The sequence below is a fragment of the Zosterops lateralis genome (assembly GCF_965231275.1).
Source record: "Zosterops lateralis genome assembly, chromosome: 34".
Lineage (NCBI taxonomy): Eukaryota > Metazoa > Chordata > Aves > Passeriformes > Zosteropidae > Zosterops > Zosterops lateralis.
Genome location: NC_139794.1, coordinates 1,969,514 through 1,980,872, shown reverse-complemented (window position 1 = coordinate 1,980,872; position 11,359 = coordinate 1,969,514). Strand labels below are relative to the sequence as shown.

At 51.5% G+C, this 11,359-nt stretch overlaps 1 long non-coding RNA gene across 1 annotated transcript; it reads right to left on the bottom strand.

Moving 5' to 3' along the window:
* Positions 1-8,562: 8,562 nt before the first annotated feature.
* LOC310921479 lies at positions 8,563-9,931 on the bottom strand. Its single transcript, XR_014592140.1, has 4 exons — positions 9,793-9,931; positions 9,190-9,225; positions 9,026-9,064; positions 8,563-8,632 (listed from the first exon to the last, which is right to left on the bottom strand). It is a non-coding gene; the product is annotated as an uncharacterized lncRNA (long non-coding RNA).
* Between the last annotated feature and the right edge of the window lie 1,428 nt (positions 9,932-11,359).

Sequence of the window (11,359 nt, the reverse complement as noted above, 5' to 3'; positions counted from 1 at the left end):
AAATGTGTTGCATGAACCTTTCTGACCATTCCATATCTATACCTAAGAGCATACAACAATTGCAGGAAGGTATGACCAAACTCAGACTTGAAGAAGGATCATGGTTAAATGGTCTGTTTATTTGGCCAAGCCTTATAATATTGTGGAGAGATCTTTTGAAAATAGGCATATATGTATTGATTGTCATCATAGTTATCACATTTCATTTGTGCCTTGTCTACTTTGGTGCATCCAACAGAGGTTTGACAAAGCGGTCAAAGCAGTCTACATGGTTCATACAAGAGGGGGAGATGTTGAAACCCTGGGCAGTGAGAATTTTATACTTTCTGTGCTGACAGGCAACTGACCCCCAAGAAAACCCCGCATTTGACCTGAGGCCATGGAGAAAGCTTAGAAAATTGAATGATAGAACTGGGATTATGGATGTTTAGTTTGAATAGAAGTGTGTAATATCACATGGAGGAAAACTTAGAATTTAAGGTTTTAGAATACAGTAATATACATAAAGAAAGATGGAGGTTTTAGAGCATAGGCAAGTCTTTCTTCTTCTTCCTTCTTCTTCATGAGTCTGGGTGGTATCTTGTAAAGATAACTGAAAAGAAAAATCCACGTTGCAGACCATGGGTGGTTGGTTATTGGGTTAAAAGTTAAAAAAAATTAAGTGTCATTTCATAATTGGACAGTTAGTCCTTAAAAGGCCTTGGAAAGAAAGAGGTAGAGATAATTTTCCACTTTGTTAGCTAGAACTCATAGCTTGTGAGACTGTACTATAGATAAGAATTAATAAACATCTGAGTCCAAACACAAAAACACTGTGTCTGAAGCATTTCATCCTGACTCTAAAAGAAAAGAAGATAAAAAGCAACAGGAAACGTTTTTCTCTCACCCTCAGCGGTGCAAGCCTCTGGTAGGTTCTTCCAGAGCATTGCCCTGGAAATTCCCCTGAGAGGCTCAAGGGCCTTCACACGGGAAGTCTCCCTCATCTGGGATAACCCCATCTGAGCAGGGCAAAAATCCAGTGAGGAGCGGAACATTATCCTGGGCCCTGAAAGGTGTGTTCAGCTTTTGCTTTGGACTTTCTTTTCTTGGACATTTGTCCTCATCTTCTCTGAGGAGCTGAGACTCTTGGACACTTGGCACCAAATCTCCCATGGGGCTCGCTAGAGGGCACAAAGCCCAAAGGAGCTATGCCTCTACCAGAATTGTCATCAGGAATTAATCTTTTCAGGAGAGGAATTATTGAAAAATATTTCAGTGAGCAATTACCTTAAATGATTTTTTTTTCCCTTTCAAGATTTTCTCTCATTAATTTTCTTTTTGTAAAGGACAAATATTACATTATTTTCTAACTGACATAGAACCAGGATGTTCCCTAAGGAAGTTTGACTGGTAGGAAGGGTCTTCCTTGAGGTCAGGCACTGCCTCTGTGGATAAAACATCACTTCTCACATTTTCAGTGCTGCCATTTGCGCTCCTGGACCTCCTGGCACCTGCATCTCTTTTCACCTTCTAGAAGGCAGTGAGCTGCATCTCAGCTGCTTTTATTTTTTTGGGACAGGAACACTGACAGCTTTTCAGACAACCAGGGCAGGACAAAGCAGTTCCTCTGCAGAAGCAGCAGCACTGGGGCACGGCCTGCAGGGCACAAGGGCACATGAGAGAAGGGCAGCATTGAACAGCTCTCACAAGTGGGAAGACACCTGAACCCTGCCTGTGGCAGGAATCCCCAAATTGGCCCTAACCCTGGGAAGTATCTGGCTGCAGGGAAAGGCAGGGGACAATCCCTGAGGGCTCCTGGAGAGCAGGCACAGCCCGTGGCTGCTGGAATGGGCCTCCAAGGCTCTCCTGGTTTCCAGCTGCAGGGGAAAGCAACGTTTTCTGGAGCAAGGGTTCCCTGGGAGAAGCAGCAGCGGAACAGGGCAGGACACCTCCCTGGTCCCCAGGATGGCTGCTGGGTGGGAAGCAGGGCGTGCCCCCCAGGTCTGTCCCCAGAGCCGTGTCCCTACAGCCCTGGGCACTGAGCACCTGCTCAGGGAGCAGCCTCTGCTGGGCTCAGCACTCAGCCTGCCCAAAGAGCTCCCCACAGCCATGGGAGGAGAGGCTCTGCAGAGAAGGAGGGACCCCCAGCAGGACAGGGTCCTTCTGCTTGTCCAGGGGGTGCTCTGAAGGTCGGGGATGCTCTCAGCTCCTGCTCAGAACCTTATTGGCTGCAAGCAAGGTTATCCCTCCTAAAACATTCAGTATTTAAGAAAGACCACAAAAGGAAGTAAAGGCTTTTCAAAATGTTTTAGCAGTGTGTCTGAGGTTTCTCAGGCACATGTGCATGGCTTTATTATTTGTTTTCTGTAACATTTTTCTACTTTGTTATTTTTTCTTTATTAAACCTTTTAATTTACAAAACCTCCTCGAGGACCAGTCTCACTAATTATTATAGCCACTTTCTGCAAGGCTGGACCGTCAGAATGTGGAGTCAAACCCACAAAACCCTCTGGAGCTCTGTGCTTGTGGGGGGAGTTGGGAGCAAAAATGATGAAGAGCTTGATTCTGTCAGGAGCAGATTTCCCTGGAATTCCCCCTGTGCTGCTCTTTTCCAGTTGCTGCAGGACAGAAGGGACTTCCGCAGAGCTTGCAGCAAACACCCAGTTCTCCTGGCAGCCTCACACAGTGCCAAGGCACAGCTCCAGGCACAGGGAGCTGCACACAGGCAGCACTGAGGGCACTGACCTAGAATGGGGCAGTTCTCCAAAGAATAAAGCAGAATTTCCTCTGAAAAGTGCACCCTCACATCTCACTGCCTTTTGCACACATCCCTGTGACAAGAGGCTCCAGATGTCCAACAGCAGCTCCAGCACCCAGTTCCTCCTCCTGGCCTTTGCAGACCCACCAGAGCTGCAGCCCCTGCACTTGTGGCTCTTCCTGGGCATCTCCCTGGCTGCCCTCTTGGGCAACGGCCTCATCAGCCCCGCCACAGTCTGCAACCACCACCTGCACACCGCCAGGGACTTCTTTCTCCTCAACCTTGAATTATTAAAAAACTATGGATATTGATCTAATACCAATATCCAACTATGACGGACAAAGACTCTCTAACAGTTTAAAGTTAGAAAGTGTATGTTTATTACGACGCCGGGCAGCGTGCGGGATAGCTCTCAAATACACAATTTACAGATGATCACAGGTTCTTTTTATGTACAGGAGTATTGAATACACAAACTACAAATGCATATTCATAACTCTGGTACATGCCATTCCTCGCTTTGTATGGTAATTAGCCCAAAAAGCCATTAAGCATGCGTGGCTTGTTCTTTGAAATGGGTCGGTGGTCTTTTTTATGGGGTGGGGTCCCAAAATGATGAAGTAAGATGGGTCTTCCTCTCTTTGACTTTTTAACCTTTAGTGTTACGTGACAGCTGAATCCTGTTTTTCCAGGACTGTTTGATTTATGATTGTATTGTATTCATGGGGTCAATTGATTATTCAGGATGCATAAGCCTAGTTTGACAGCTTCCACGATTTATCAGTTCCTTCTATGATTTATCAGTTCCTTCAGTCTGGCTTCTGTTAACAAAAGGGAAGTTTAGCTACTTTACTTCAGCAATATTTATTTTAACTAAAGTCTTTAATTCTTCTAAATCAGTGCTTCAACCTCCTCCTGCCCCACCAGGGCCCCATCTGCACCATGGACTCTAAAGCCATGGTCAATTCCCTCCGGGCCATCAGGGACATCTCCTGTGGGGAATGTGCTACACAGGTCAATTTTCTCTCTGTAGCAATATGCAGCTGGTTTAGAGATGGATATTTTGAATCTGTTCATAACAGACACAACTCGGCTGATCTGGCTTGTTCTACAAGCCCCGAGGTGAATGGGAGGGCTTGTGTAGACACCTTAGCCTAGCCTGTAGACACCTAGTATCAGGCAGTCAAGAGAGCATACACCACTGGTCAAGGAGCTGGGCAGGACTCCGACCCAGACCAAGGAGTGTCTAGAACCGGGAGTTTTGAATAACTCCAAATAAGGGAGTTATGAACAATAAAACATGCAGTTTGTCTCATGATCAAGAGGTTTTGAGTCATGTTTTCTGTCTCCCTACCAATGACCCACTGATGTAACACGTGGTGCCCCATGAGAAAACAAAATCTGTCCTACCAGAGAGCAAAGGGAGACAGAACAGCTCACCAGGCTGTATAAAATGTGTCATGAGAGGTGGAAAGGCTGGAAAAGCTGAAAAACAAGAAGCTGGAAAAGCTGAAAAACAAATTGGCACGAGTGCCAGAAGAACAAAAGCATAAAGGTGAATAAATTGAAGAAAAACCCTGCCAGAAATATGGCAAGATGGATATCACCAGAGGAAAACCTCATCGTCAAGGTATTGATTCTTCTTTTACCTAAATGGGGACTAAACTATATCCAGCAGGTAGTGCTAGCCTTGCTGGTGTGTTCTAAAAACCACAGAATAAAATGTTATAAAGCCCTGGAAAATTGTTTTGGACTTGCTGGGATGGCTGGAAGCCGAGCAGGAGACAGAGAGAGCAGTAAAGATCCAGTGGACACCACCCACTAAAAAGCCCACCAAAATAGTGGAGAGGGGCAGACTGGCGGGTGAAAAACCAAAAATGATAGCAGCTGTTCCACCATTGCAACCAGAGTTCCCCCATTGCAACCTGCACTGGGTCCATCCTCAGAATGACTGGATCTACTCACATCCCAGCTGCAGAGACCACCTTTAGGTTCTGCACCCCATCAAGCACCGTGGAGAGAGCCCACCTAAAACTCCAAGATGGCGGGGAGCACATGGCGTGAGAGGCGCTCACCCAAGATGGGGCTCGCCACACAGCGAGGGCGTTCCTGCTCAAGATGGCAGAATACACGCACCAGAGGCCGGAAGAGAAGCCGGCTGCCCCATTACCGGAGCTGCCCGACCCATCCATGGAGCTGCCAGTGCCTGGGGACACAAGGTACCATGTAATGCCATATCCGCAGTGGGGACTCGAGAAACCTGAGAAACACCGAGGCAGCCAGCGCAGCAGTCGGCACTCGAGAGAATGGGGGACCCAGTGGGTGCAGCCGGTGCCCAGGACCGGGGGGCATCCCATCATGACAGCTGTGACCAGCCCTCAAAAAAATGGAACGGAGCCACCCGTTGCCACCAACAACCTACATTGCCTGGCAACAACCATGGCAACCACATCAATAACTCCTGCACCTCCAAGGGACAACCGTCAGTCTACCAAGGCTATGGGAAGTAGATCAGAAGAGAGCCCCTTGTCCCCTAGTCCATATAATCCTACAGGAGACCCTGCCAGTATCACAAAGAAGCTCTTGCTGCCCTGCACCGTGCGGCCTCTGCTAGAGCCGAGTCACGGCAGGTGGCTGGGGCCGGGGGGCCCTCCCACCAGCACGTTTCCTTCCCTGCCTGCCCTCTGCAAAAGCAGAGCTGCAGCGACAGAGATGACGAAGGAGGGAGCGTGCAGAGTAGCGGGGAGCCCCCGGAGGCAAAGCGAGACGGCAGCAGAGACGGCAGGAGGGGGGACGCGCGGTGCCGTGGGGCCGCGGTACCGAGCGCACGGCCTCGGCAGAAGCAGCACCACGCTCCGCACCTGCCCCCCGCCCCCAGCAAGACTGGCCCAGTGAGGCGTGGCCAACATCTTGTGGGCTGGGAAAGCCCTGCAAGCCGCCCCAGCGCTGCCCCACCGTACTGGGACCGGAGAGCAGAGCACGGGCAGGACGGCCGCGGGGAGCGGCGGGCGTCCCTCCCGACCAGCTCAGCCCACCACAGCCAAAAGGACTAACCACAAAATTATGTTTTCAATAATCGGACGCAGCAAATAGGTACCATAAAAACAAATGTCCATTCTAATACTGTTTTAAAATGCTCTCAACAGTTGAGTCCTAACAATAGTAAAATCTTTTCCTTTCAAGTATGCATTAAAGTTACAATATAGTGCAGTGTGGTATTTAAATATCTTAGTTTAATTTGATCATTTCTTCTGTATAAAACTCAAAATAATTTACATGCTGTTTATACCCTCCAAAGAAAAAGGAAAGCACTAAGATATTTCTTCTTCTCGTCCCAAAATCCTGCCATTTCAGTTACAGCACTTCAACAAAGCATTTTCATGCTAAAAATTACTAACAACCTCCCTTCATACTTCACTCATGCCAACTCCTGTTGAAATCAAGAGCAAATTTCTAAAGATAAAAGCAAGTCACTCTGAATAATTTAGCTTCACATAAGTCAAACCTTTTTTTCCTCTGAGATAAACCAGAAAAGCCTTGGCTCTTCAAGTCCTCACTGTGATAAAGAAATCCTTCAGCAGTAACAAACCCTGAGTGATGGTAAAACGTATAGGCAGTTTAAAGTTTAACCTTATTCATTTTGTTCAAAAAATACATGTTCTCTTCCTGTTATAATTGTTCAAAAAAAGAAAGGTGAAATATGTGGGCTGGGTGTACACCCCCCTCAAGAATCTCAGGTGCTCGCATGTTCTTATGTTTTCCTATGTAAAAGACTGTCAATATTAAGACAATTTACCCACCACCGTACTTAAATTCCAAGACTCAAACATCTGGGAGACATCAGAGACAAAAATACGTGTATTTTGATTGAAATGGTTTTAAGGTAAATTGCTTACTGTTTTCTAGTGTTTAGTTCTAACTTGGAACTTCTGAGCAATTAACCTGTGATATAACAGCCTGGAAAATTGTGTATTAGTGGATTTCACCTAACAACTCCTAGACCTGAATGCTGCAACTCCAGTGATGCATAAGACACTTCTCGAGCTAAAAGGAATTAGGTTTGTCAAAAAGTCTCATTCAAATTAGACCCATGCTGTCTCCGGTTACCCCATCTGCAAAGGGCTCTTGCAAATGGGATAACAGAAAGCAATTTGCTGTTTTAAACAAAAACAAAGGGAGGAGCTGTAGCAATATACAGCTGGTTTACAGATGGATATTCCGAGTCTGATCATGACAGACTCAACTCAGCTGACCTGGCTTGTTCTGCGAGTCCCAAAGTGAATGGGAGGGCTCGTACAGATGCCTCAGCCAATCATAGGCAGTCAAGAGAGCAGACACATCACTGGTCAAGGAGCTGGTCAGGACTAAGATCCAGACCAAGGAGTGTCTAGGAGTTCTGAACTTCCCATAGAAGGGAGTTCTGAACAATAAAACCTACTGCTTCTCTCCAGATCAAGAATTCTTGAGTCATGTTTTTGGTCTCCCTTTCAATGACCAACTCACGTAACACTCTCATTTTTCCTTGGAACAGAATATTCCCTTCTCCCCATCACATCCTGTGACCACTCCATGTCCATCTGCAAACTCCTGTGGTCACTCTGGGGCCTTCCTGGGCAGCAGAGCCTGTGCCTGCACAGGCAGAAGATGCCCGGGCAAGTGGCTTTCTCTCTGCTCTGCTGCTCACAGCCAGGACATTTTCTGTGGCCCTCTGCCAGGGCAAAGCCCTGTGCCACTTCCACTCTGAAGCTTCTCCAGAGCGGTGGCAATGCCAGCGACTTCGTCGATGGAGTAACTGGAGGCAGAGAAAACCAGTGAGCCCTTGAGGAGTGTCTGTGCCAGCCGGCCACAACTGGTCTCCTGGGCTCACTCTGGAATGGGTCCCAGTCCCGCCGGAGCTGGGCACGCCAGTTCTCATTTTGTCCCCACTCCATGGTGTTGCCACCCCAACATCTCTGGGCGTGGCTGGGGCCGCCCCTGGCCCCGGGGCCAGTAGAGCTTGTGGCCGGCCAGTGCCACCCTCTTGAGCCAGCTGGACCCGGCCACCGAGGAAGGCCAGGATCAAGTAGACCTGGCACCCTCCTTCCACCCCAGACTCAGAGAAACCCCACAGTCCCATTCTACCACAGAACCAGGGAAACACCACAGTCCCATTCCACCACAGAGCTGGGTAGACCCAGAAGCCCCATCCATACCAAGGACCAAATTTAAACATCAATGAATATGGGGGATGAACATAAAATTTTTGTAAAAAAATAAACTCTGGAGTCTTTTAGTTGAAGAAAGAAACTCCTTTGGAAATGAAATGCATTTTGTAAACTGTTTTTATATTGGACCCACAACAGCCAGGTTGCAATCACAGACAACATCTGCTCTTTGCTCTGCCTGTGCACCCACCCACCCACTCAAACTGCCCCCCTCTGACCCCACACAACACACAGCAAACAACCTGGATGTGGAGAACAGTGTGGAGGTGGCAGAGCCTGGCACTAAGTGACCAGAACCCAGGCCAAGCTGCCCCACACACACCAGGAGAGCAGAAATCCAGACACACGGACAAATGCCTGGAGACAGACAAAGAGGCATAGAAAGTAGCTTTGCTGAAAGGGTTTATTGATTATTCAGGGGAAATGGCCCAGGGCTCAGAGGGGATTGGCGAGATCCTCCAGGGATGATCATCTCCTCATGCCGCTGGAGGAGGACAGGACACAGATGTCATCACTACAATTGCTCCAAATCCTAAAAATGAAAGCCCAGGTCTTTACCTGCTTTCACTGCGACACGAAGGGGGGCCTTGTCCCCACCCCTCTCCCTGCAGGCACTGCTCACCTAGGCATCCAGAGAGGCAGCCAGGCGCTTCTGCCGCAGAAGGTTCCGCAACTCTTTACCCAGCAGGGTCTGGGGACAAAGGCAGCGTTAGAGACACACTGGGGGCACTGGGCTGGGCTGGGAGGAAAGGGGAAAGCAAGGGCTCCTTGGAGAAGGGGCCTGCAGGAACAATGGGGCGCAGGAGCTGCTGCGCTCCTGCCCACAAGCACGGGGGTCCTGGCCAAGAGGCACAGCTGGGGCAGGGGCTGCATTCTGGGCCATGCAGGGCTGCTGGGGGAACAGGGATGGGAATGACCAGGGGCCCTGGGCAAGGGGATCCCTGGGGAACATCCCTGGGGCAGGGGAGATGTCTGGGGTGTCATCAGGGCTGCACTGGCCTGTGCTAGGACACACTGGCATGGTCTGGGCTGTGCTGGCCATGTAAGGGGAGGGTCTGACAGCAGCAGAACTCCTGGTACCCACCACAGTCGGCGCCGCGATCTCGACATTGCCTAAATCCAGCTGCAGGGAGAGCAGGAGACCCCGCTGGTCACTGGGATGTCCCCGGTGCCAGCAAAGGGTGGGGGGACACAACTGGCCCCCCAATTCCCAGAGGGGATGCCCTCCAATCCCAGCACCCCACTCACCTCCTGGAGATCATCTTGGGTTCCTTCCAGGAGTGCCTGGAAAGGAGAACAAAGGCTTGGTCTGCATTGGACCTTGTGGGGCTGTGGGGGGACACGGGTGCAGGGAGCAGGGCAAAAGGATGGGAATTCAGAGCCTCCAAGGAGATCTGTTGGAGGTGGGGGAGACCCAAAGACACTGAACTGGGAAAACTTGAGAGGCCAAGGGACTGGGCTGGGGTGTGGAAGGAGCACGGTGTAAGGTACAGAACAGGAGAAAGGAATTGTGGTGTAGGGCCGTGGGAGTGCAGGGGAGGGCCTTGGTGGGGACAGAAGGACAAGGACGGGTGGGGACAATAGGGACAGGACCGAGAGAGGGTTTGTGAGGAAGGAGGTGGGTCAGGGAGTTTTACCGGGGGACCCTGCTGCATTGGCCAGGAAGAAAAGCAAAGGATTGAGGGAGGACATGGAAGGAAAGGCCTCGGGAATGGTCAGTGGGAGCGCATTTGGAGCCCTGGATAGGACACAGAGGAGGGAGCAGGGAGGAAATTTGTGAAGGAACCAAAAGGGTGGGATGGGAGGCCAGAAAGGGCAGGATGTGGGGACAGCGTTTGGCTGGTGCCTCACCTTGGCCTGTGCCGGGGGGCACAGCAGGATGGAGAAGAGCAGGGCCACGCTGAGCACAGCCACCTTCATCTTCCTCTGGCACTGGGCAGCACTGCCTGAGGCTGCAGCAGGGCAGGAGGGCCTTTATCCCTGCCGGGACTCCTCCCTGCACCCTCCCCAACAGCCCCCAGGCCAAAGCCTGGCTTGGCACAGCCCCCAGCCCTGGCCACAAGCCCAGCCCTGGCCCAGAGTCCATCCCACCTGCGGCACGGATCCAGCCCCCCTCCCCAGCATCCCTCCAGCTTCCCCCACCAGGCAGCTGCCCCTGGAAGGGCCCAGACACCCAGAGGGGTCAAGGGGATTAGGCAGGGATCCAAAGGCTGCTGGGGACCCTGTGGGGACAACACCCACTCCAGCACAATCCACCCTCCAACAGACCCCAGTGCCACATCCCCCATCTCCCGCTGCCACTGCCCTCCCAAAGCTTTCCCTGTGGGACACCCCGGAGCCAAGCCTGGCCCCAATCCCAACATGTGGGAGAACAAGGGGAACGAGAGACATGTGATCAGGTGAGTGACTGGGATCTGCAGTCACTGGGAAAACAGGGGAGCACTGGGCAATGCTGATCACCTGCAGACAAGGCTGAGGGTTGGGAATTGCTCAGCTGTGGCACGTCCCGCATCCAGAACACCCTGCAGATCCCAAGTGGGTTCGATTTCCAGCCCCAGGGCAGAGTCCAGAGGGGAATGTCCCCTGCCCTGACCCTCACCCTGTCCCCCTCACAGCCACCGTTCCCACCCAGAGCACCTGGGTCCCGCTCTGCACAGCTTCTCCACATGCAGGCTTCCAGGGACCCCATCTCCAACAAGGCTCCCACTCCAGCCCTGTCCCTGCCTGGGACATGCCCACAGCTCCCCAAGGCCCTTGTCCCCACAGAGGGTCTCTGCAATGCCCTGGTCCTGGGCCCAGGCCAAGATGTGCAGGATTTTCCCATCCCGAGGGACGCGGACAAGGGGCCGTTTGTCCCCAGCCATCCACTGGGAGCTAATTGGGCAAACAGAGGTGTCCTGGGAGGAGGAGTAGTGATGTGGGTGCTCTGCTAGCATCTCTGATAAGCCCTGTTTACCCAGGGCCTGTGGCACCAGGAAGACACTCAGCAATCTTGTTCTAGGAGTGCCTGACATGAGGCCATGTGGGCAGGGTGAGGTTCAAGACACCTGGAGGCTTTTGCTCCCTGCAGGCCTGGCCGCGGGGAGAGCCTGCAGAGCAGGGCAGAGCTGAGGGCATGGGTGGGTGCGGCCCCTGGGGCACCCCACACCCTTGCTGCTCCCTTGCTGCCATCAGCCAAGGCTGGAGCCCCAACCTGGGGACAGTGGCCAAAGCCTGCCCAACTCCAGGCTCAGAAATTCCACTCCCTTCATGCATCTAGTGTGCTGTCTGATGGGGGAAGAAAATCCTGTTGGCCATGCATGTTTCCCTTTGGTCGATCCATGCTGATCACCCCTGGCCACCTCCCTGGAATCCCTGTAGTCAGGTGGCCTCCAGGATGAGTTGTTCCATGTCCAGTGCAGGGGTGGAGGGGACACTG